Source organism: Pseudonaja textilis, chromosome 2 (assembly GCF_049901715.1).
Source record: "Pseudonaja textilis isolate UNSWEBS1 chromosome 2, rPseTex1.2, whole genome shotgun sequence".
NCBI classification, from domain to species: Eukaryota; Metazoa; Chordata; class Lepidosauria; order Squamata; family Elapidae; genus Pseudonaja; species Pseudonaja textilis.
Window position 1 is genome coordinate 200,805,885 of NC_141991.1, and position 25,569 is coordinate 200,831,453.

The 25,569-nt window shown below is 38.8% G+C and overlaps 1 protein-coding gene across 8 annotated transcripts in view; it reads right to left on the reverse strand.

The window, feature by feature from the left end:
* The window catches only part of SEMA4D (semaphorin 4D), a 106,094-nt gene that overhangs the window by 48,416 nt on the left and 32,109 nt on the right, over positions 1-25,569 (reverse strand). For 3 of the 8 annotated variants that reach the window (XM_087926858.1, XM_026703935.2, XM_087926854.1), the window contains one exon: positions 15,524-15,556. The exons of the other annotated variants lie outside the window; for them this stretch is intronic. The gene's annotated coding sequence lies outside the window, so the exon portion shown is untranslated. The remainder of the gene's footprint in view (positions 1-15,523; positions 15,557-25,569) is intronic. 8 annotated transcript variants of the gene reach the window in all.

Below are 25,569 nucleotides of genomic sequence, written 5' to 3' on the forward strand. Positions count from 1 at the left end.
ACTTGCTGCAGTCAACTTGCCGTGGCCAACTTGCCGCAGGACAATTTACCATGGTCATGGGACAACTCACTGAAGGACAAGAGTTACAAAATAGTCAAACAAATATTGACAAAATAGTCAAACAGAATAATTAAAGAAAGGATGCCAAAAGAGGGACAAAATAAAATGTAAATGACAAAAATTAAAATATTTTAAAAATCATTTTAAATAATTGAATTGTTGAATCATCCCACAGTGAGTTGACTGTGGCAAGTTTGCTGCAGAGAGCTGTCCCATTCTGATCAAAGGATCTGACTGCTTTAACACTTCCAAGAAAGGTACTTTGTTTGCATGAACATCCTTTGTGAAGCACCTCTTTCAAATCATTTGCACAGCCCTGTATATATTTAAGTAATTAGGAATGGTTTATAAAACGTACAAAAAAGAAGGTCACAAAAGGAGATTGCATGACCCTGGGACACTACTATGTAATAGTTGCCAAGCATCTGAATTTTGATAATGTGACCATGGAGATGCTGCAATAATCGTAAGTGGAAAAATGGTCATGAGTCACTTTTTTCAATGCCATTGTAACTTCGAACAGACATTAAATGAACTTTGACTGTTGTAAGCCAAGGACTACCTGTACTGTTTAAAAATACCCATATATGAAAAATGTATAATTCGTGGGTTTGGATAAACCAAATGTGAAAATTAAAACGTACAAAAATCTAGAAGGTTGACTTATTTGCGGCATGTTTACATAGTATTCTTATTAAAGAATTGGCTGTCAGATTATCCACAAATGGGCTTATCTGTAAGTATATGTAATAACTAAACAAAAGTTGTAGGAATTTTTTTATGCTCTCTTGTCCTATTCTGCACTGTTTACAAAAAACAATGAATTTGTTTTTAACTTGCTGCTGTACATAAATCTGGACTGCAATTCCCACAATTTTCAAGCAAATGAGGCATACTCTCTGGGAATTTAAGGGTGGCCTCATAATGGTGGTCAATCCCTATGATGGACATGGCTACTATACAGCTACGCAATACATGAAACTAACATCACAATATCTTTTGATACTGTTGATCAGGAGCAATGAATGTTGAAGACCAAATTATCAAATAGTAATTGCTGTTACTGGTAATTTCTTGCACACATACACAGACACATACTGTAAGAGCTGTGCATATTATTACTCATGAAGAAAAATAAACTGCTAATTATTTTGGCAACTACATACCCACAAGGATTCAAAGGAAAATCCATTTGAATATGAATGACTGAAAGCCTGGAACGACTTAAATGGAATAGCATAATTACGGTCTTCAAAAGAAACTTTATTTTCTCAAGCTCCATTATAAGAATTAAAACAAAAAGGTTTATTATAAAGGCAGGAATTATTACACCTTTACTATGCAATGTTCAGCAAGTCTAAAAACATCCAAGTAAATTCAATTCCAAGTGACAATTAAAGCATTTATAGCTCTCTCTCTCTCGCATACTTCGCTTCCTGTTGATGCCTCTTCACTGGAACAGCACAGGCATACACCCAAGAGCTAAATCCTACTCACTGCACTGCTTTTGAATTTGAAATCACTGCCAAATTAAAAGTTCTGGAAAAAGTTCAGTATCTGAGAGAGCAGCCAAGCAAGAAAATTTACATAGTGATACTTAAAAGTCTGTAAATTCTTTTTGAATTTTCAATATTTTTACATAAATATGACCTAAAATATTATGTTCTTCACACAAGTCCTAAAACTGGATAAAGAGGATCCAATGTAACCAAAGTGCCAAAAACATTGTACTTGTTCACTGATTTATTGAGAATAATTAGCCAAGGCTACTCATTTCTGTGTAGCAACCAGTATGTGAACCTTTGCTTTTTGTTAACTGGTGTGCCCCCTTTGAGTAGTAATAACTGCAATTCAATGCTTCTGATAACACTTTTGATTAGTTTTCCATATCAGCTTAAGGAAATTTTATCCCATTCTGTCTTAGAATTCTACTTCAGTCTGAAGATGCTGGTGAGCTACTTTGCACGAATTGCTTGTTTCAGGCCCTTCCACAACATTATCTAGGACAGGGGTCCCCAAACCCCAGGCAACGGCCGACTACCAGGCCTGGTGAGCGAGCGTGTAAGCACCGCTCTACTTGCACAAGTGGCAGGCATTTGTGTGTGAAGCTTCATTTGCATGAGCAGTGGGCACTTGTGTTTGAAGCTCCATTTCCACAAGAGGCGGGCATGTGCACTCATCATTTGTGTAAATGGAGTTGTGTGCGCTTGTGTGCCTGCCGACCACTCACATGGAACCATCTCCTCTCCCCTTATTGGTCTGCAAAGCCAGAAAGGTTAGGGACTGCTGCTCTAGGATGAAGGTCAGGACTTTGATTTTCCAAAGCGTTAATTTTCTTCTTCTTTAACCCTTCTTTGGTCACATAACTTCTGTTTTGGAGTGTTCACTCACTGTATAACCCACTGTCTCTTAAGCTTCAGTTCACAGATAAGATACCCTGATTTTACCCTATTTCCCTGTAGAACTGCTGGTACAATTCAGAATTCATAGTTCCAACAATGATAGCAAGCTGTACAGAGGCAGCAAAGCAGGCCCAAATAATGATATTGCCACCATGTTATAGATGGGATAAAGTTCTTATGCTGGAATGCAGTTCTTTGCTTTTCACTAAACTAAACAATGATTTTCATTCAAACCCGAATGTTTTATTTTGGTCTCATCCATCCATAAAACTTTCTTCCAATAGCCTTCTGCCTTATCAACATGGTCTTTCATAAACTATAGACAGGCAGCAATGTTCTTTTTGGAGAGTGGTAGCATTCTCTTTGCAATCCTGCCATGTACATCATTGTTGTTCAGTGTTCTTCTAATGGTGATCTCATAAAGGCTGGCATTGCAAGAGAGGCTTTAAATTCTGCAGATGTTACCCTGGGGTTGAGACTTCCCAGAATATTATATCCCTTGCTCTTTGGTTGGTTGACTACTTCTAGGTAGTGTAACAACAGTGTTGAATTGTTTCATTTGTACATGATCTGCCTGACAGTGAATTGGTGGCATCGAAACACTTTGGAAGTAGTTTTGTAGCCTTTTCCAATTTGGTGAGCATCAACAATAAATCCTCTTTAGGACTTCTCACACTTACACTTATCACGCCACTGATTATAACATCTGACCTAACTTCCCCTTCAAAGGAACTAATAATCTATAGGTTCACATACTTTTGCCACAACAAATAGGCAGCTTTGGATTATTTTCATCAATAAATAAATGGAAAAGAGATATATGGAGAAGAGATCATGTTTTAGATCATATTTAAGTATTTCTTTTTACAATCCTGTAGTCCCTTGATATGAGGTAAAGTCACGGTGACTGGGTGGAGCTAAGCAGTTACTGGCTGGATACCCTTCCTGGTGCGTACATGGAATTCAAAGATATTTTTTTGCACCCTAGGAAAGAAACATCTGCCACAACCTAGGATTGAATTCTCAATGGTCAAGAGTTCACAAACTTTTAAACACGTCTCTAAGAGCGAACGTGTAAAAAAAGATCAGATGGAAGAGAACAAACCTCCACATTTTCATTTACTATCATCCTAATACACCTTTACTAGTAGACTGAGATACAATAACTCCTGAATTATCTATTCCTTCCCATCCGTCCAATTTTTATTCCATATTTGCCATATAGTACTCAGCTTATTAAACAATAATAGTGCAAGTGTATAAATGTGCAAGTGTGGCTTTTGCTGGTATTTATTGTCAAGGAAGAAATAATAAAACATTTTGTTGATGTGAAACTCTTTTACTTCACCCATTTGGATTATTGCTCTCTTAACCCAAGAAGCAAAGTGTTGTTGTTCTCTGAGACAGCCTTGAACTGTAAGTGAGAAACTTTTGTCCTTTTTGACTGTTCATCTAATATTTCAGGCCTTTGGATGCCTACATGCAAGCATATCAAACACAATCTTGGTCTTTCTCACCACTGAGTTGCAAAAAAAAAAAAATGCATTTAGGAACAATTTATTGGTATTGAAAGACCAAGTAAGCAGTCAGGATACACTAGCTTAATTTTTTCTGATGTTGTTCCATCCTTAGAAAATACTGGGGTTTAGTTATGAGAAGTTTCAGATGAAGAATCGTGTAGTATAAAAATAACAAGTTATTCTCCAGAATATAAAAAGGAGGTAGTTGAGCACAGGACAGCCTATACAACAATCTAGAATATTTTATAGCTGTACAAGCTACCTATTCATAGGATCAATATTCCTTCATGAATTAATGTTACCTATTCAAAGTAAGCAGTGATATTAATCATAATACTTCAGAAAGAACTATTGGCTTTTAAAATCCATTTTACAAGGATTAAATACAGGTCATTTTGAACTTTATGTTAATAAAGGTGTATAAGAAACGTACTGCATTTTTATGCCATTCCATCCCATTTCCCATTCAGAAATCCAGGTGCAGATCTTTCATAATATGCACTTTGGATTTGGTATCAAGTTATGGGAGAACATGACTATGTGACAATTATAGTAATAGAACCTCTGTCTGCTGAACTTTCTCAGTGGCATTACGTTCAAGTTCTGCCAAGCACAAAATGACCTCTCCTCCACCACTGCTCAGCAATAGTGAATAACAGTGAGGCGGCATTATTGCAAGCTGATGATTAACTATGAAAAAGGAGCACATCTTAAAAAGGGATTCATGGTCTCAGTTAGAACAGTGACCATCATGTCGTAAATTAGAGTTTCACGTGTAAGCCAACGTGTCAAACAAAATGTAAAATAAAATTAGGGATTACCACAGAAGAATATTGATAGTCTGGATTGAAGGATCTACCAGTAGGGGCAAATACCAAGTCTATTCTTCTGTACCATATATATTTTTGTATTCCACGTGAATGTACAAAAGCAAACAATTCACAGATTAATTTACTACTATGGCCTCACATTTCAAGGTGTATAGTCTATTGCATTGTGTTAATTTTTCCTGAGAACAAGCCCTGGAAAGAATGTACCATAATAACTTGATTATTCTTGTTCAAGCATATCAATCACTCCAACCTTCCCACTTAATAACATTTTGCCATTTTATACCATTAATTGAGTTCTCTATTTTGTTTCAGTTAAAATAGTGTTGTACATCTTGTTACCCATTGTACTAAAAAGTGCCTGCCACAGATGTTCTCACACCTGGAAAGTCCTTGGCAGTTCCCATGCTTTTGCAAATTTCAGTCTAGCAGCAAACCCAGAAAGCTTGTAAAATCTTTGGAAAGATTCCAACTTACTAAACCACCATTCTGGATTACGTAATCATGGAAAGGATTTAGAAACTGAAAAATATTACCCTTTAAGTGTAGTTTGTTATCGGGCCATTTAAGTTATGGAATTTGAAATATTTAAAGCATAGAATTCTTGTGCTGCGTACAGATGCACACATCACTTTATTTTTCTCCACCCCTCTTCTTCATATATCTGATTTATACACAATCTAGAGTTTGATGGTATGTAAATGATGAATATATTACAATATTAGCTAACATCTGCCAATTTACTCCCCCTCCTTCATCTAATATTAGTACAAAATCCACCCATACAAAACTAGATATTGCTTCTTCTTGAACTGATTTTCAAAAAAATGGATCCAGGGAATAAGTCCATTAGCTTGATCTCTCAACCAAGCACATTTTTTGTATAGATTATCAAGTATCATTTCTGTGGATGAACTTGGATTGGCCTGCAATAATTAACAGGAACTAGAATAAGTCGGCCATAAAGGCCAGGCTAACCCTATCTTCACCTTTGACTGGGTTAGCTTAACAGTTCAGCGTACAATACAGACTACTGTATATTGGTCTGCAACAAAGCCTTTTTCATTTAATACCATGTGATACTACCGTTAAAATGTGGATATGGATGAGATAATAGCAGTATATGAGCCATGATGGCGCAGTGGTTAGAATGCAATACTGTATGCTAACTCACTGCTCACTCCAGGAGTTCGATCCTGACCAGCTCAAGGTTGATTTAGCCTTCCATCCTTCTGAGGTCAGTAAAATTGTTGAGATTGGTGTACCTATGAAGTTTGCAGAGAATACAAAATTGCGAGCAGTGGCTAACATTATATGAAACAGAATATTCAGAAAGATGTAGTGAAGCTTGAGCAGTAGAGTGAAATAAGCAAGATGTAATTTAACAAGAAATGTAAAGTTTTGCACTCAAGTAAGAAAAATATACAGTACAAGGATAGGAAAGGGGAAAACTTGACTTGGCACTTATATATGGGGAAAGCATCTGAATATCCATGTTGATCAGTGATACACTGCAGTTGCTCTAAAATCAAGGGCTATGTTGGGCAGCACTAACAGGAGCATAAAGTTAAATCATGAGATCAAACTGCTACTTTCTAAACTACTCTGTTCAGACTCCATTTTGAATATTGTGTCCAGTTCTCCGTATGATAATTTAAAAAAGGAAGTGACAAACTAGAACAAGTTAAAGAGATTGGCTAGTTAAGGTCTGGAAATGAAGCCCTATGAAGAACAGTTAAAGGATCAGAATATGTTTGACGCAAAACATGATAGCAATCTTCTGGGTGTGCGTGTGTTGATATATAGAAGAGACAATGGATTTGTTCAATATTGCTCATTCTTACACTATTTCCCTCATGATCAATCAGATGTTTACCAGAAGTGCACAGGAACACATTCACACACTTTTTGGGGAATCCCAACAACTATCAGAGAAAGAAAGACAGATTGCTTCTGATATGAGAAATAGCATATCGTCATCATGATGAGTAACCAGACAGCTTTATCTTCTATGAATGTGTGTCATTCATTTCTTTATTACATTGCTTAACTATATAAGGTGTGAAAAAATGCTGTCTTTCATTTGCAATGAATACCCCATAATTTACCTTGACTGGATTCCCCCTGGCTTCTAGTTTATGAGATAGATTCCACCCCTGGTTATCTTCTCCCCATCGTCATTGTCTTACCATTCACCTTCAAGTAAAAAATTCCCAAATATTACAATCTTTTTCATAGGAAATGATTCAGATTCCTCTTTCCTCTATAAACTTTGGCACAGAGTCAAATCTAAAGGGCATGCTACATATTTTTGGCATAGATTGGAAACTTCATTATTTTATCTTGGCCTTTAAGCTTTGAACATCAAGGAAAATAAGGTCTTGGCCTGGCACTGAAAAACAGCAAAGCAAGCATCAAATGAGCTGGAGCAAGAAATCTAAAAAATAGGAAGCGAGGGCACCACTGGAAGAGACCTACTACACTCCTGAGGAGGGGTTCTGGTGACGATCCAACACTCAAAAAGGTTGATACGAAAGCAGACTTTCCGTTGAGTAACTGGCCTCAAGTTGAACAAATAGCTTTAAAGGCAAGCACTGGCAATGGAAATTGTGTTGGGAACTGTATAACTAATTAGCCTTGGGCATCAGATGAAATGCATGTAATTAAATTTATTAATGACATTAGAGAGATTCTAATACAAATCGTTGCCCAGTTTTTTTGCAGGAAAGACAGAAGAAGGGATGTAAAACACAGGCAGGTTATAACCGCGAACAAATATTATTACAGTACAGTATAATATAATACATAAATAATATTGAGGCAGGCTATCAAGAACACCCCCAGACACACTTCTGGAAATCTCGTTACAGAGATTACTGCATCTGGGAATGAAAACGGGAAAAGCAAACCTATCCTACAAGGACAAGATCCTCTTCAAAATCAGAACGAAAAACTGGTGGATTTGCTTGTTTTTTGTTTACAAATTACATTTAACCATTTCATGTTTGGAAAGACAAAAACAATGCCCTCAAAATAGTTTGACTAATCTCACTAACTTCAGATTGCTACACGAATCCCAACAATTTAAAATTTAGGAATCCATCTTTCAAAAACGTATTTCCTTGCCAAAACATGTTTTCCAAGCAGATTGAAAATGCTGTTTTCCTCAATATCAAATAATTACTTAAGGGAGCCCCAGGACAGAATTTGTACACTACCATAAATAAATTATCATATACAAATTTTCTCTTCTATACTGTACAAATTTATTGGAATTCACCAACCTAATTGGCAATCAATAAGATGCCATTTAAAAAGGGGTAAGGTGGGTGCTTAAGAAGCAATATTTCTCTCTAACTGTGAGCAAGTCTGCTTCCCACACAAACTGGGCTATGACACTAATCCAACCAAGCAAAACAAAAACCAGCTAAATTCAGACTTCAATTTATCCTAACACTTGTTGCTAGGAAACCTTTCATCCTCAGGGTCATTTTGTTGATTATCATTTATTAGGCACATGTTTAAATCATTTTAAAAGACAAGCTTCATTTAGTTTCCTGCACCAAGTGAGTGGGCACACACATACATACACTCACTTGGACCTTTTTTTTAACCATTAAATTACAAGTTCACCTTTGGGGCATGCTAAGAAATGTTTGCGTTATTGTTTCTGGAGTGATGAAAACATTCCTTCCAGAAGGCTATCGGGCATTGCATACTTTGTATACAGTGTAATATTTCTTATAATTAACATTCATTCTTTGCAGGAATGGGCTTTGCTAATGCTTTAGTCTTTACTACAGAGGGAGAATTTTTAATTTTGGGCTGCATCACTTCAAACCTCAGCATCTCACTCCGAGCATTAGGATAAATAGATTATAAATTATTATGCACCTACACTGAAGATTATCTGATTTTCATGATTTCTGGTATGTCTTTTGTAAGATGGGAAGGACATTTGTTACTAGGACTTGACGCTGATTTTAAAAATGAAAAGTACAGACCCTGCTAAGCTTACTGAACAAAATCATCTGCATACACTGGCAAAGCTCTATGTTTAAACTGCATACCAGACAGATACTGTTGTCTAAACTTTGCACTGAAATATTTCCAGTTCCTTTGTCATATACTATTTCTCTGATTCATAATGGGGATTCAAAGTAGAAAGGTGATAGCATATGCACAAAACATGTTTCCATTTAGATATTCCTCAACTAACAACCATTCGATTTAGTGATCATTCCAAGTTATAACAACACTGAAAAAAATGACATGACTTTTCATACTTACGATGCAGCGTCCCATTGTCACATAATTAAAATTCAGGTGCATGGCAACTGGAATGTATTGACAGTTGCAACGTCCTGGGGTCCTGTGATCACCTTTTGTGACCTTCTGACAAGTAAGATCGAGCTAGATTCACTTAGCAACCAATGTTACTAATTTAACAACTATGGTGCTCCACTTAACAACTATGGCAAACAAAGTCATAAAATGGAGCAAAACTCCCTTAAATGTCTTGCTGAACAAGAGAAATGTTAGCTCAATTGTGGTCAGAAGTCAAGGACTACTTATATAGAACCTAGAACTCTGAAACAACTTGAAAGTTAGCGTTGAACCAGCAAGACTCATAATCACTTGATCATGGGAATCCTAATTAACCAGAGTTGTTACAAAGAAAAGAAGGCATCTTCTTTCAGATATTTAGAGTATGAATATTACTACCTTCCCTATCTCTGAATCTCTTTTGCCTAAACTTGTGCTAGATTCTTTAGAAGGATGCCAGAAACAACATGGAATTTTACATGAGTTAAAACATTGCTTATTTTTTCTAAGAAAGTGAATCTTCATATTAATACACACAGATGGGATTCGCATTATGCTAAGCCATTTAGTTGTTTAGCTTTGGTTTAGAATCTAACTATTGTATGTCAACCACAATTTACATGCTAATAAATACAGTATTTGAATCCAATCTACTGTAACTTATTCAACAATAACTGTTTTAATACAACATATAAACGAAAAGATTTATTCATTTATTAATGAGGACTTTTCTTTAAAAATGAAATCAACACACCTGATAATTGAAAAGAAGCAGAAGAAGATTAAGCATTATGAAACCAGAAGGGCTGGAATATTACTTGACGCAGTTCCAGATCTCTTTTGTGTTGAGAAATGGCCTTTGCATTCAATTCTATATTTTGTTTCCTGACTATTTCCAACATTAGAAGCTATAGGAGATCGTTAAATTTAGAAGGAGGTGTTAGATTAAATGACCAGGCTGAAAACAACTTTATTTTTACTTTTCAGCTAATGCAAGGGTGTCAGTCTCACAGCCTGTGGGCCAGATGCATCACGTCCACCCCATTTTAGCAAAGGGGAAATAGTTGTAATATGTCATGTGACGAAAACTTGATGTTATGAGTTTGACACCCCTGAGTTAATGCCAGTAAGACTTACAGATGCAAGAGTGAGAAATTAAGACATGTGTGAATAAACTGTAGCTCAGTTCAATAAATCATCCAGCCCAAATTCTTCTGGAAGCCACATTGTTCCTTCTAAAAGATGACATGAGGCTGTTGGATCTTCTAATGCCCCTGGAAAATCAATGGACGGTGGTGGCAAACTGTCCCTTTCTTCAGCTCTACTCTACAACCACCTTTAACATTCATTTGGGGGGAAAGGAAAGAATTTGCTTCTTAGGCTTTCAAATGAGTTTTGAAAGATTGCCCCTTTCCGCAGTTATTCCAGAAAGTAGGGGCAATACTCAATTTTGAGAAAGTGGTCTGAAAAAACTGGCATTTTTACCTGTTTGTTAATGGTAAAATGTGAAATAAAACCAGGGGCGACTTAATTCTAATTATAAAATATTGACTATACAGATAGTCCTTGTTTAGAGACTGCCTTGGGCTGCAACTGTTTACAGTTATGACAGTGATGGAAAAAGTAACTTTGTGATTGACATCTGCACTTCTGATCTTTGCAATGCATCTCTCATTCATCTTTCTTCACCAATGCAGTAAGTTAGTACACATTTTGTTCCTGACCCATTTTTCCTTCCCTCCTAGCAGAGCAGAGATGTATAATCAAGCTATCATTTCCTGAGCTACTCTTCTCCTACAGCATGGTCTTACCTTAAAAAATGCTAATGGCAAGGTAACAGACTCAGCTGTGATTTTAATTAGCCAGCTTGCAGCAGCTGCCTGTAATTGATGAAACCCTAGTCAGTTTTTAACTAAAGCTTCTTTGCCTCCCAAATAGCTTATTTTTTTTAAAAAAAAAGCCAGTACTAGCATTTTGCTAAAACTGTATATTAGAGTGTATCTGCTTACTCTCTTGTAGTCCCTTCCTCTCCAATGATTTTTCACTTAATAACCACTTTATTTCACAAATGAGTTGCTGGTTCCAACTGAGTCACTAAATAAGGATTACCTGTACCTGCAAGGAGGTTGTCCAAGGTCTGGATAAATACAGGAAATTTTACCGTGCAAATTTATTTTCTACAAAGCAATTTGTATATTATGTATTTCTCCACATAGTACAATAAAGTCCAATTATAAGCAGCAGTTGCATCTCCAAATTACAAAGAAAAATACTTAAAACGTAATAACCTGCCATTAAAATTATGCTGCCATATAGGCTGTCTCCAAGTAAAAGTAAGTTCATTAAATTACTGCAACAATCCTGACATCATGGAATTGCTCTTACCTCAGGGGTGTCAAACTCGTGTCATCATGTTGTCGTCACGTGACATATCGCAACTTTCCCCCCCTTCGCTAAATTGGGCATGGGCATGGCCAGCGCGTGATGCATCAGCCCACCAGCTGCAAGTTTGATACCCCTGCTCTAGATAATGTATTTATTCAAGAATTCAACAATTATACACTGCTCAAAAAAATAAAGGGAACACAAAAATAAGACATCTTAGTTATTAAGACTTCGTTTATTACATAGCTGAATGTGCTGACAACAAAATCACATAAAAATTATCAATGGAAATCAAATTTAGCAACTCATGGAGGTCTGGATTTGTAGTTACACTCAAAATTAAAGTGGAAAAAAGCACTGCAGGCTGATTCCAATTTTGATGTAATGTCCTTAAAACAAGTCAAAATGAGGCTCAGTAGTGTGTGTGGCCTCCACGTGCCTGTATGACCTCCCTACAATGCCTGGCCATGCTTGTGATGAGGTGGCGGATGGTCTCCTGAGGGATCTCCTCCTACACCTGGACTAAAGCATTCCCCAACTCCTGGACAGTCTATGGTGCAATGTGACGTTGGTGGATGGAGCGAGACATGATGTCCCAAATGTGCTCAATTGGATTCAGGTCTGGGGAATGGGCGGGCCAGTCCATAGCATCAATGCCTTCATCTTGCAGGAACTGCTGACACACTCCAGCCACATGAGGTCTAGCATTGTCTTGCATTAGGAGGAACCCAGGGCCAACCACACCAGCATATGGTCCCACAAGAGGTCTGAGGATCTCATCTCAGTACCTAATGGCAGTCAGGCTACCTCTGGTGAGCACATGGAGTGCTGTGCGGCCCCCTAAGAAAAGGCCAACCCACACCATTACTGACCCTCTGCCAAACCGGTTATGCTGGAGGACGTTGCAGGCAGCGGAACGTTCTCCACGGTGTCTCCAGACCCTGTCACATCTGTCACGTGCTCAGTGTGGAGCTGCTTTCATCTGTGAAGAGCACAGGGCACCAGTGGTGAATTTGCCAATCTTGGTGTTCTCTGGCAAATGCCAAACGTCCTGCACGATGTTGGGCTGTAAGCACAACCCCCACCTGTGGACGTCGGGCCCTCATACCACCCTCATGGAGTCTGTTTCTGACCATTTGAGCAGCCACATGCACATTTGTGGCCCACTGGAGGTCCTTTTGCAGGGTTCTGGCAGTGCTCCTCCTGTCCCTCCTTGCACAAAGGCGAAGGTAGCGGTCCTGATGCTGGGTTGTTGCCCTCCTACGGCCTCCTCCACGTCTCCTGATGTACTGGCCTGTCTCCTGGTAGCACCTCCGTGCTCTGGACACTACGCTGAAAGACACAGCAAACCTTCTTGCCACAGCTCACACTGATGTGCCATCCTGGATGAGCTGCACTACCTGAGCCACTTGTGTAGGTTGTAGACTCCGTCTCATGCTACCACTAGAGTGAAAGCACCGCCAGCATTCAAAAGTGACCAAACCATCAGCCAGAAAGCATAGGAACTGAGAACTGGTCTGTGGTCACCACCTGCAGAACCACTCCTTTATTGGGGATGTCTTGCTAACTGCCTATGCTTTCCACCTGTTGTCTATTCCATTTGCACAACAGCATGTGAAATTGATTGCCAATCAGTGTTGCTACCTAAGTGGACAGTTTGATTTCACAGAAGTGTGATTGACTTGGAGTTAGATTGTGTTGTTTAAGTGTTCCCTTTATTTTTTTTGAGCAGTGTAGATTAAATCAATTTGGGAAAGGAGCTGTGTGTCAAACACCAAATGAGCAACATCAGGGATTAAAAAGTGAATACTTTTTGAAGTATTTTAAATCTGTTCAATTCTCAGCACTATAAAAGGATGACAGCTATTAAAGTCTGGCCAGCCAACTTAGATGATGAAGGGTCATTTTGTAATAAACTGATCATAGTATACCCTTCAAATACAAGGACATTTTTTTCAGCTCATATCGGCCATTTTATTGATTCTAATTAAGTACAGACTCCCACAGTAACAGACTTTAATGCAATGCCTGGGTCAAATGGTATCTAGAAAGCAGGCACAAACTGCAAATTCATCATTTTAAAAAGCAGATCTTTGCTTTTTAAACTTTATCCCCAAATATCACTTTATAGCACACACACTTTCTGAAAGATTTCACAAAGTGCATGTTTATTAACTAAGTTTATCACTAAAAACTAATTCATTACATTTTAGTATCATATTGTATTGCATTTAACATGTTATAGGTAGTTATAGTAAGAAAATGTACAGCCAGTATTGTGTTAATGCAAAACTATGTGGACTGTTTGCCCCCCAAAATCTAAAGCCACTAGTGTTGCCAAAAATAAAAGGCTCACATTTCTCATCTCATTCTAGTTCTATGAAGCTGTCACTGGCAAATCATCTCATTGGCTGATTCAAGAATTTATAGAGGTTCTTTTCCAACTTGAGGCCGATCCAGGTATGTCAGAACCATCTCCCAAGATTCTCAGCCAGCATCCTCCAAATTGGAAGGTGGCTGGGATAAAAGATATTTTTCCACAGCGTAAGTTTTTTTCCAAGCTATATTTTAGCAATTTGATTAATCTTTCTTCTCAGAAAGGGTGGAATGATCAAAGGATTATTTGCTACTAAAAGTTTGCTTAAACAAGGAAAATTGCTTAAAAAGGATCTAAAGTATAACACACACTCTCTCCTCCCCTCCCCCACTCCATCCACCCAGCCTTTCTTCCTTCCTTCCATCTATCCATCTAATTTATTTGCTGCCCATCCTGCTTATGGCAACCTTGGGTGCCTTCAACATTACAAAGTATAAAATGGTAAAACATAAACATTTCTGAAAACAATAAACATAGAATTACAATCAAAAGTAATTAACCATAGAATGTTGAAGGTATATAAACACTGCAAAAACAAAACATTTATATAGTTTGCAATTTATGTGCGGTTTGCTGGCCACTTTTGGTATTTTTTTTAACATTTGTATCTTAAGAATGATATCATATTTGAATATGACATGAAACAAATAGGAATATCAAGCAAATTACAAATTATGTTCCCCATTCACACATCACACTAAACCAAAGCTGCAATCACAAAGACAACAAAATTGTGCTTATTCCTCTAGTTCAAACCATTGCTTATTTACCCATCATGCCAAACTAAAAATAAAACTAACTGCATTATGGTTGAGTAAGATGTGAGATAAATAACAACAATTTACAGGGAATCCATGTAATAGAATTGAGGAAAAACAGATATTTATCTTGCTCTTAGTACTAAATTCATACACTTAGGTTACAGCCTATGCAGAACACCACATGACTAACAACACGCAAGACTTTTTGGTTGTTGTGAAGTCACACTGGTTGGAGAATGGTCTGGAAAATTGAATTTAAAGCTTTATGTGCGAAAATAATTTAAATTTATAATCTATAATTACATTCCATCTAAATATATTGCAGTCTCAGATTTTTATCCTGGGGGAAAAACAGCAATGGTAGTGTTTATTGGTTGAAGAAGGGTATTAAAATAGTTTTTTTTTCTTTTTCAAAAACAGAAAGAAGAGATATAGAACATTGAAGGACAAAGGTAACAAAAATTCTAAAGATCAGGTTGTTTGAACAGCCTAAGGATATTCATTTTGTTAATTAAAGCTATTTAACTATATGTGGTAACAAGCCTCAATAAAATTTATTGCCATTTTAAAAGCTTTATGTTTCTCCAATTTAACTGAAAACAGCCTTTTTATAAACTGGTATTTTCCTTTGTTCTCAAACATATCAAATAAAGAATAGAAATTGAATTTATCCAACCATCTTCTGTTACATTAGTTTCTTTTGACATTTTCTGCTCTCTCATCACATTTGTGTTTCGGAATCATAATTGCCCTTCCCTCTCCATGGAAGGAAGAGGACATAAGCAATATACTTTATTCCTATAGGTTCTGAAAGAGGGAAGGAGGGAGTCACAGACATAGACAGACAAAAAATGCAACTTACTGACAACAAAAGCCTTGTAGCTGCTGAAGAAATCTTCCCACATAGGTTCAGAGGAAAAGAAAGAGAAAGAATGTCTTGTTAGTAAATGCTATTCCAGTGAAAACGCCTTTTCAAATAGATTGGTCTCAAGATATCTTTATGCCCAGGAAAAATTTGGAATGCTAAGTACATTTTTCTTATAGCATTATTAAGGATCTTGTTCTTATAGCATTACTAAAAACTGCAATCACGCAACAAAGACCTCTAATAATATATCACTTATGACTTTCATCTACATCTATACTGTACAATAGATTTGTTCCTCTACTAGCTGATAACCTGGCATTGCCGGGATATTTATTTATATCCCAATATTAGACAGAAAAGGGAATGAATTAGATCTGTGGTGTTAAATCAAAGTAATAGTAGAATATACAAATTATAAACTTTTTTTAAACAACCACTCCCCCCTTACCTGAGCCCCCCCCCCCGGAGTACTGTGAAGCCATTACCATGGCAATTCCACTTTTTTGTACACTGGAAGCCATTTTAAGGCACAACAGGCTGTTACTTAACAGAACTTGAATCCAAAATGCACACTATCACTGTGAAAAGTACTGTGATTTGACACTATAGATATACTTCATTCCTTTCCATTTCAGAGTTACTCTGGAACACACACACACATACACCTGAGGGGTGTTGGGGCGACTTAACCTCCACATTATTTTTTTTCCAGAGAGAAAGTCATCTGTATACCAAGTTTGGCTGACATTGCTGGGGACGTTCCAGTTATGCTGGAACATACATACATACATATGTACATACGTACATAGGTACATACAGCCAGTCTTTTTTATATAGATAGATTTCTCTAAAGCAGACCTTTACGGTCTCCCAGGCCACATCCAGCTCTTTTGCTGTCCCTGTCTGGCCCTCATGAGGTCAACTGGAAATCAGAAATCAAATATAAATAAGATGTGACATATATTCTAACCAATAGCAACTAATCAAAACCGTATAATTTACTGTTCTTTGTAAGGCGATAAAATTAATACTGAGTTAAATTCAATTCAGTCTATTGGTTCGGCCCTCCACAACAGTCCCATTTTCTCATGTGGCCCCTTGGGATAATTAATTGCCTATCCTTGTTGCAAAGAACTGCTTTTTTAAAAAAAGAAAGAGAAGGAACTGTCTAGGAAGCAATGTATGAAAAGAGTTGGATTTATTAAACCTCCCATTTCAGAATTATGATTTCATATAGCCGATGGTAATCAGAAGCTGAATCAGTTTCCCACTATGTGAACTAATAAATCTTACAAGACACAGGAACTTTCAACCATTGCAGTTTATACCACAAACATCCTTATCTGTTGATTCTTGGTTTTATGTCTTCTACCCACTGCGAAGTATGGCAGTAAAATATAACGTCTTCTGAAATAAATTTAAGTCAAAGGTCTCTGGAGTGTTTGCTACTATCTTGACAGGCTGAGACACAATACCCTTGCCTGTGGTAGTTGCTGCTCAGTTTTTTGTGTCTGAAATCTGAAGACAGTGTGACAGATCCCTTCCAGTTCAGCCTGTCAATTTGGCACTTTTGATGTCCCAATTCACAATGTAGGCCGTTACACAAAAACCACTGATCTTCCATACATTTGTGTTAGTGCTGTAATGTGTAGTACTGTATAGTATTTATACTTCTTTGTTTTTCTCTTCCCTCCTTGGTCAAGCACACACTGGGCACTGCATCAGAACGAAAGATTTATCTCTTCCCTTCCACAAATACAGCACAAGGTCAAAACTACATTGCTTTACCTGAAGATGCTAAGATACTTGAATTCTACAGATAAACTTATTGTGAGAAATTAAATATATGTCCTATCCAAAGATAAGCCTTTTTCAGATTCCCTTCATACTGTAGCTCTCATAAAAAGCATGTTTCATGATCCTTCCAAAAAAATACCATAGTTCATCAAAATTAAATTCAGTAATGTAAGGTTATTTACGTAAGAACAAAGTAATATAATTTGACCCATTCAATTTTTTTAAAAAAAGTAACCTATGGTGGGAGTGCTGACCTTCAAGCAAAGGAAAACCTTTAAATGTTCTGTTGACATCTGAACTAAAGAAAGAACAAAAATATCACCTCCCTTACCATCTGTACACCGACTTCGACAGCACTCTGCTTTTCTGTTTATTATGGTTTATCTGAAATGATGGCAACTTATAATTAACCTAAAACCAAAGCAGAGTAATTTTTCTGAAGTTTCAGAATTTTGCCAGCTTTGAAAAACTTTGTCATTTATGTTTAAAGGCATATAAATTGTTTCACATTATAAGGAATTTTTAAAAAATGTCTAAGATAATATTCTATATAGTAATTCATCTAAAAACTAGCCCTTTCACTTATAGTTTGTAGGAAAAACTAGAAAATCCTGTCACTGCTTCTTGGCTGATAAACTGCTCAACAAATAATCCTTCTCTGTTCTTCTATAATAAAGAACTATTAATCCTTTCAACAATTGCCTTCTTTGCCATTTTACAGTGCAAATCAATATGAGCCCTAAGAAACATCTCAAACTGGACATGTGATGCATTGATTAAGGGGCTAATTCTCTGTATGTATAAATGAAGCACACAGCATTTATAGAAGAATGATGTTCAGAAATGCTATTATTTAGACTGTCTCTGGTTGTACAGGGTTCAAAAAAAAAGGACAATGAACTGTTCTTTCTTTGGAGGCTAGAAATGGTAGAGGATTGGTCCACTTACTTTCATATAGTTCAGGCAATTTTCCCCATTCCCCTTTGACAGTTTGGCAGCACTCATGCACAAAGACACCCTGTTAAAAACAACTCCAAGGAGGAATGTTGATTAATTCTTATCAACTGTACAGTAAGTGAAAATGTTGTGTGAGTTAGGATTATATTTTCTCTGACAGCCAAAAAGAAGTATATCTCAATGACCCTCAGTAACAGGGTAAATAATATTTGTTACATGAAAAGTAGGCAATTGTTTGGCCTTCTGGTTCACTATAACGTTAAAAGAATTTCGTGAATGCTTCAATAGAAAGCTTGCCAAGGGAGAGATTGTTATGGCACTATAAGCAACACTGTGCTTTGCATCTGAGGGCAAAGGTGCTTTGGTGAGTGCAACTCCTGTGCAAATGTATGTTCTCCTGGAATCACACTGAAGCCACAAAGGGTGGACAAGTGGTTGGAGAAAGAGATCCAGTTATTTGAAGGAGCTGCAACCAGAGGCTTCCCGGGTAACCTTTTTATCACACTGTAAGTAGCTGAAGGGAGGGAGCTAAGGAAGGCACTGAAAACATTGGCTTACGGGGAGCTGCTGAGGAGAGGAGCTGCCGAGGAGAGATGGTTAGAGAGACAGTGTCCTACACACCTGCTTTAGTCTGTTTCTCTGGTGAACTATTGCTTCATCTGGAACCCAGAACAAAGCATTCTATGATACAATTCTGCTGAACATGGTGGCTACTGTGTTTGGCAGAATTTCTCAAACATAATACAGGTAGTCCTCAACTTACAACCACAATCAAGCCCAAAATTTATGCCGCTAAGTGAGACGTTTGTTAAGTGCGTTTTGCCCCATTTTATGTCCTTTCTTGCCATAGTTAAGTGAATCATTGCAGTTGTTAAGTTAATAACCTGCCTGTAAAGTGAATTTGGCTTCCCCATTGACTTTGCTTCTCAGAAGGTCACAGAAGGGGGTCACATGACCCGGGGACATTGAAACCCATCACAAATAAATATGAACCAGTTGCCAAGCATCCAAATTTTGATTGCATAACTATGGGGATGCTGCAACAGTCATAAATGTGAAAAATGGTCATAAGTCACTTTTTCAGTGTTGTTGTAACTTTGAACAGTCACTAAATGAACTGTTATAAGCTGAGGACTACCTGTAGTTTGTTCCACATTGGAAACAAAATGGGCATTGGTAAATTTACCTGAGAACGCCCTTTCTATCTATGCTGCCAAAGAGCCCAGGATGGGTATGACTCCTCCTGATAACATCATCAAGCTGGGTCCATCTAGTATAAAAGTAGCAACCTGTGGCAGAAACCCCCCAGCTTTGGCGAAGATACTTGACAGACTTTAGTGTCTCTGAAAGCCAAAACAGAATCGTGAACCACAACATACCTCACCACAATCTGGACGCAACAAGGGAGGGGCTGGGCTCTCTAGCAGCATAGATAGAAAGGGCATTCTCAGGAAATTTACCAACGCCCATTCTCCTCCATGCTGCTGCAAGAGCCCAGGATGGGACATACCAAAGCCTTCATGTCCTTGGGGGGTCCTTGTCCAGTCTCTCACTCCGAAGTAGGCACCACTCGCTGAAGAGCCCGTCTGCCAAAAGCCGCGCTTATGGAGGTGTGGGAATCCAGATGGTATTGTCTGATGAATGGAGATGGGGATGTCCATGTAGCCGCTCTGCAAATCTCCTCTAAGGGTGCCTGGGTGGCCCAGGCAGCCGAAGTTGCAGCACTTCTAGTGGAGTGTGCTGTCAAGCTGTGTGGTACTGGCAGAGCTTTGGCTTTGTAGGCCTGTGCAATGCAAACCCTGATCCACCTGCTTAAGCAGGAGAGGCCTTGTTCCCCCAGTGGGAAGGAGAAAAGGATACAAACATAGCCTCTGTCTTCCTAAACGTTGAAGTGTGTTTGATATAACTTCTAAGAGCCCTTCTAACATCTTAGAGCGCTACTTTAGAGCAAGAAGCGTTTTCGGGGCTGAATGGGGGAGGCCAGTATGGGGTAGGGCGGAAGTCTGCCCTCTTTCCTGTTGATGAAAGGACTTTCCTTTTGTCTTTTGTTTCAACAACAAATGGGTCAAGGGCATCTCCAAACAGCTTCTCACTGGAACATGGGGCAGAAGCTAGTTTCCACTTTCGTCGAGGCTCCACTTGCCAATTTCGTAGCCATAGCAGTCTCCTAGCTGCCACTGATGACGCCATGGCCCTGGAAGAGAACTTGGAAACATTGAGGGTGGCGTTCACCGAGAACTCTGCTGCTGCTATGATCTTATTGAGGTCTTGATGCGACCTACAGTCTGGTATAAGGCCTTGAAGTGGCGTAGCCAGCAGATGGAAGACCTTGTAAAAAATGATGCAGCAGTCGAGGCCCGGATGGTCCAAGCTGAGGCTTGATTGTTAAGCTTCAGTGTTTGTTTGGAGTGTTTGTCCTCTGCCTTTAGTATGTCCTCAGGCTCAGTTGGAGTGCTTGAGGAGGCGGCCACAAATGGGGCGTCTACTAGGGGAACTGCCAGAGCCGTAGCTAAGGAACGACCCACATTGTAGAACCACCTATCTTGGGACGATGCGCGGGAGCCTGCAGTGGGGAAGGCAAATTGTTCCTTGACTAAGTCAAGAAAGATGATGGGGGAAGGAAGGACCTCCGAATGAACAATGGGTTTGGAGAAGAGGGAATCCCCATGCCCCAATTGTACCACGAGACTTGGGGACAATTTCCTCTGCTGACAACTGGACTGTTACCAGTGCCTTGTATAGGAGAGGTTTGCATAAAGCGGATTTGAATACAGAAGCCGAAGGAGGCTGATCAGGCTTCAGATCTTCCTCCGAGAGGTTGGGGTCCCAGATTTCTCCTTCTTCCAGATCAGAATCAGGGAAGGGGCTGCGCTCAGATAATTCCTCATACTCTCCCTGAGTGAGGTCCACTCCTTTCACATAGGTAAGATGGGTCCTTTGTTCTCCACAGCAAGGTAGTCCCCTTTGGGGAATCTGCGCTAGAGGAAAAGCCGGGAAGGAAGACTGAGGTCTGTCTGAAGGCCTGAAGATATGTTGAAGCCCTTCTGCCAGACCCTGTCTGATGGCTAAGGAGACTACTTCATTGATGTCAGAAGATCTGCCACTCAATGGAGGATCCAGGGGCCAAAGGCCTGCTGCTGTTGGAGTAAAAGTGGCTCTGGTCTTGATCGAGAGCTGCTTTGGGCCACAGATGGGATAGATGAAAAAGAAAGATTCCAACGAGTCTGGGCAAAGTTGGGACCTGACCTGCTCAAGTCTTGAGGTCCTAGTTGGATTTCAGGTCGCTCTGGGGACCAGGATTGGAGGTGGCTAAGAGGAGCTGAGGTATCTTCCCTCTCCCTAGAAGTAGCTGGCTGAACAACTAGAGGATTGGCTGGTTGGGAAGTCTGTTGTAGTTGACCCCTCATTTGCTCAATAGTTTTGTTGAACTGCCTTTCTAAGGCTGCTTGCCTTCGTTTCTCTGTGTTTAATTCGGCCTGGGATGTTTTCTTAGGGCCCAAAGCTTTGGCCCTAATCTTGGCCGCCACCTCCCTTTGAACAGACTGGGAGCGTTGTCTCCTTCTCTTTCTTTTGCCAGCTTGGGGGCCTTGAGAGATCAGGCCTGAAGGCTCTGTGTAGGCCTTGTCTTGATCCATAATATGCATAAACAGACACAAAGGTGCTGGAAGCAATCCTCACTATGTGTTGGCTATGCAGTAGCCTGAATAGGAACTTATGAATAGTAGTAACTGGCCTTTGGGGGATGATGCCACCTAAAATGGGCCGCTCGCTACTTTCTTTAGAAGAAGCTTTCAAAATGGCCACTTGCCACGTGCGGTTGAAGAAGTCTCCAAATTGGCTGCTCACAAGAGCTACAGGCTACGCAGGGGTTAAATCACTCCTTAAGCTATAAACACCCCCGAACGGCGAAATCGGCAATAAAGTGAACATTTACGATCAGCTGAGTGGCACTGTTATCCCCGATGCAATCTTTACGATCGTGGTGGCCGAAATAGCTGAGGGAAGACTGTGGGGGAGGATCAAGGGTTACTCCCTACTTACAGTCTGCCTCAGTTGAAGAAAATGTCGCATCCTCAGTGCTGCAGGAGAGTGGAGCCCAACTCTCCTGAAAGCATAGCTGCACCAGTTCCCGGGAGCTATGCCAATGATGAAGATAGCTTTTGCTGCTATCAGCTTATAGTTGATAGTTTATAGTTATCCAGCTTATAGTTATCGAAAGAAGCTGAGTCAAAGCTGGGGGGTTTCTCCCACAGGCTGCTACTTTTATACTAGACGGACCCAGTTTGATGATGTCATCAGGAGGAGTCATACCCATCCTGGGCTCTCGCAGCAGCATGGGGGAGAATGTACTTTCCATTCCACATATACCCCTGGTTTTAAATTAATTTCAGGTAATACTAACAACAGCTTCTCACGCCATACGTGAGTGCTAGTATTCATTCTACTAACAGTACTAGAAGGTACCATTATTAAGAAAAAGCGGGAATACCAGCTCTTCCTGCTAGTATCTGTAAACCTGGCAGAGTTACTGGGACTCATTTACAAGAATTTCCCATGCTAAGTAGAAATTCCAGAATTACAATACCCAATGCATCTGAAGGGCAACAGGTTAGAGAAAGATGACTTAATATCCAAAATAAATCATTTATAAAATTAAACTAGTAACAAAATAATGAAGCCAGTGATTCAGATCTTATCTTTACACTGTTAAAAAATAAACTTTTTAAGTTACAGCATTCCTAGAACAAAAAATAAAAAAGCAAGCCTATTTAATTTCTTGGCTTTGTTGCTATTTGTGATTGCTTTAGAAATGTTCCTGCTGAAGCTGGAAAGCTTAATTGATTTAATAAGCAATACACTTTTTCCGACTTTCCAAATGTTAGTAGAAAAGATTCAGAGTAGCTTTGCCCTTCCAATCCATTTGGAACTGAATCAAATGGAAATTATCAGTCTCTGATCAGCTGTCACACAACTGCAAGTTTGAACACTTTAAACTGACAGTCTGTTTTCTGCAAGTTGAAACACCATTCATCTTTTAGACCTTCTTTTGTTCACAGGTCAGAACACTTCAAAAGCTGAAAATGTTGCATCGTCACATAGTTTAGCCCAAATGCATTCTTTTTTTTTTCCACTTAAGTGTTTCTTAGCAGAGTCAAGCCTCATCATGTCCACAACAGCCTCTCACCACAAAATAAGGAAAACCTGCTGTTGCACAGGGCCATTTGTACTGCAATGCAATACGTTTAACCCTCAGATATTTATCCGATATCATGTATTCAGAAATCCATTTTATTCTGAAACCACCCATTTATTTTTTAAATTACCCAAATAGCAAAACATTTATGTACATGTCCCAAAATTCTTTAAATCTAAATGATATTTTCTTCTCAGGAAATTTTGAAATACTATTAAGCTTTGTAAGGATTGTTGATATATTAAATTAGGCCCATTAGGCAACTCATTACCAGGCTTTCCCAAACGTGTAGTGGTTAAGGCACTGAAGATATTGACGTCAACTCCTGCTTTAGCCATTAAAGCAAGCTGAGTGATTTTGGACCCAGTTAATTCAACCAAACCCAACTCACAGGGTTGTTGTTGTGGGGAAAATAGGAGGAGGAAGATGTGTTGGACAGATTTGCTGCCTTGAATTATTTCTAAAAATAATAAAGGCCAGATACAAACAGGTATATTTCCTTGGGAAGATGTATATAGAGTCTATGGGATGTGTGAAGAACCTTTTTAATTGTACTTTGTTGTAAGTCCACATTTCCCAAAAATTCATTCTATTATTTTCATTATTTATTTTTGTTTTTTAGATTTTTAGGAGAGATGTGAACATTAAGATTACACGAAAGATGGCAAAAAGTTCAAGAACCCCTCCTATAAACAACTAGCAATATTTTTCTTCCTGAGCTATTTGTACCAAGAGGGGAGAAAAACCCTAACTGCCATGCATCATAACCAAAAATTTCCACCGCACATCAATAACACAGTTCTTATTCTACAATACAATATTCATGCCCAAGGGAGGCTTACAATTCACAAACAGACTCTCATTTCAATAGAAATATCCTAGTAAGAAAGAAGACAAAAAGAAATGAGTTTTGTTCTACTCAATGTGACTTTTGATATCTTCACAAAAGCATCAGAATGGAAAAGTAACGGAAACCAATCTTTCCCAGGCTAATGGGAATTTTCAAAATTCCAAATGGCAGATAGAGCAAGCTTTGAGACACCCCACACAACTTGGAAGTTGACTTGAACAATGCCTTAAGCAATGTTCTACAATAGAAGAGCTTTTGGGACCACCCCATGTCAAACTTTTTCTTGCTTCTCTTTTATTTTCTGGGACATCTTTTTACCACCAGTTCCCAAGGCATTTTCCTCACCCTTCCCTTCTCTGTAAGTGGCAAATTTACTAGTTAGTCATGGCAGCTAGAGAAACCATGAATGGTTGGAACTGCAACCTTCACTTCTTATTCAACAAAGTTGCATGCCTCTACTGATCCAATGTGTTAGTTGGAATCTTCTCCAAATAACAATTTCTCATCTGTGTCAGGAAGTCTGCATCAATTCCAGGTGATAGCTTAGACTAGTTGTTAGAAAAACTAAGTATGAGTCATGCAGGAAAAGAATTTACTACTCAAACTAATACAGATGTTTACAAAGATATAATCTGTGAAAAAATTTATACTGCTGAGTAACTTAGGTATGTACAAATGAGAAAAACTCAAGATTGCTCAAGCTAAAACAACTTTTTTTAAAAAAAAAAAGACTATATTTGAAAATAAGTAGAAACAATCCACAATGCTAACTAAGGGAACACTTAGTTTTAAAACATCCTGTCTGTCTGCTTTTAAAATTTGATATTTGCTTGCCCAGGGTTCCTGCAACCCATTTGCTCAGGGTTATATACTTTTTCAAGATAGGTCTTAATCTTCTGGACCAGGGGTCCCCAACCTCCAGTATGTGAAGCGGCACCAATCCGCATGCCAGAAACCAGGCCACACAAACAAGTGAAGCCCCATACATGGGATACAGGCGGCATGCAAGCCCATGACCCCTCCAGTTCACGGAAAAACCTCTCTCCATGGAACGAGTCCCTATTGCTCAAAAGGTTGGAAGCAGCTGTTCCGGACTACAATTGAGAAGTAATGTGGGGAAATGATTTATTTCAGTATTATTTCCAAGAAGAGAAGGCCAATGCTAAGAGAAATGTATTCTTCCCTGCTACTCTCTGATAACAGTAGCATGTCCTGTCTGTCTGTCTGTCTATCTATCCACAT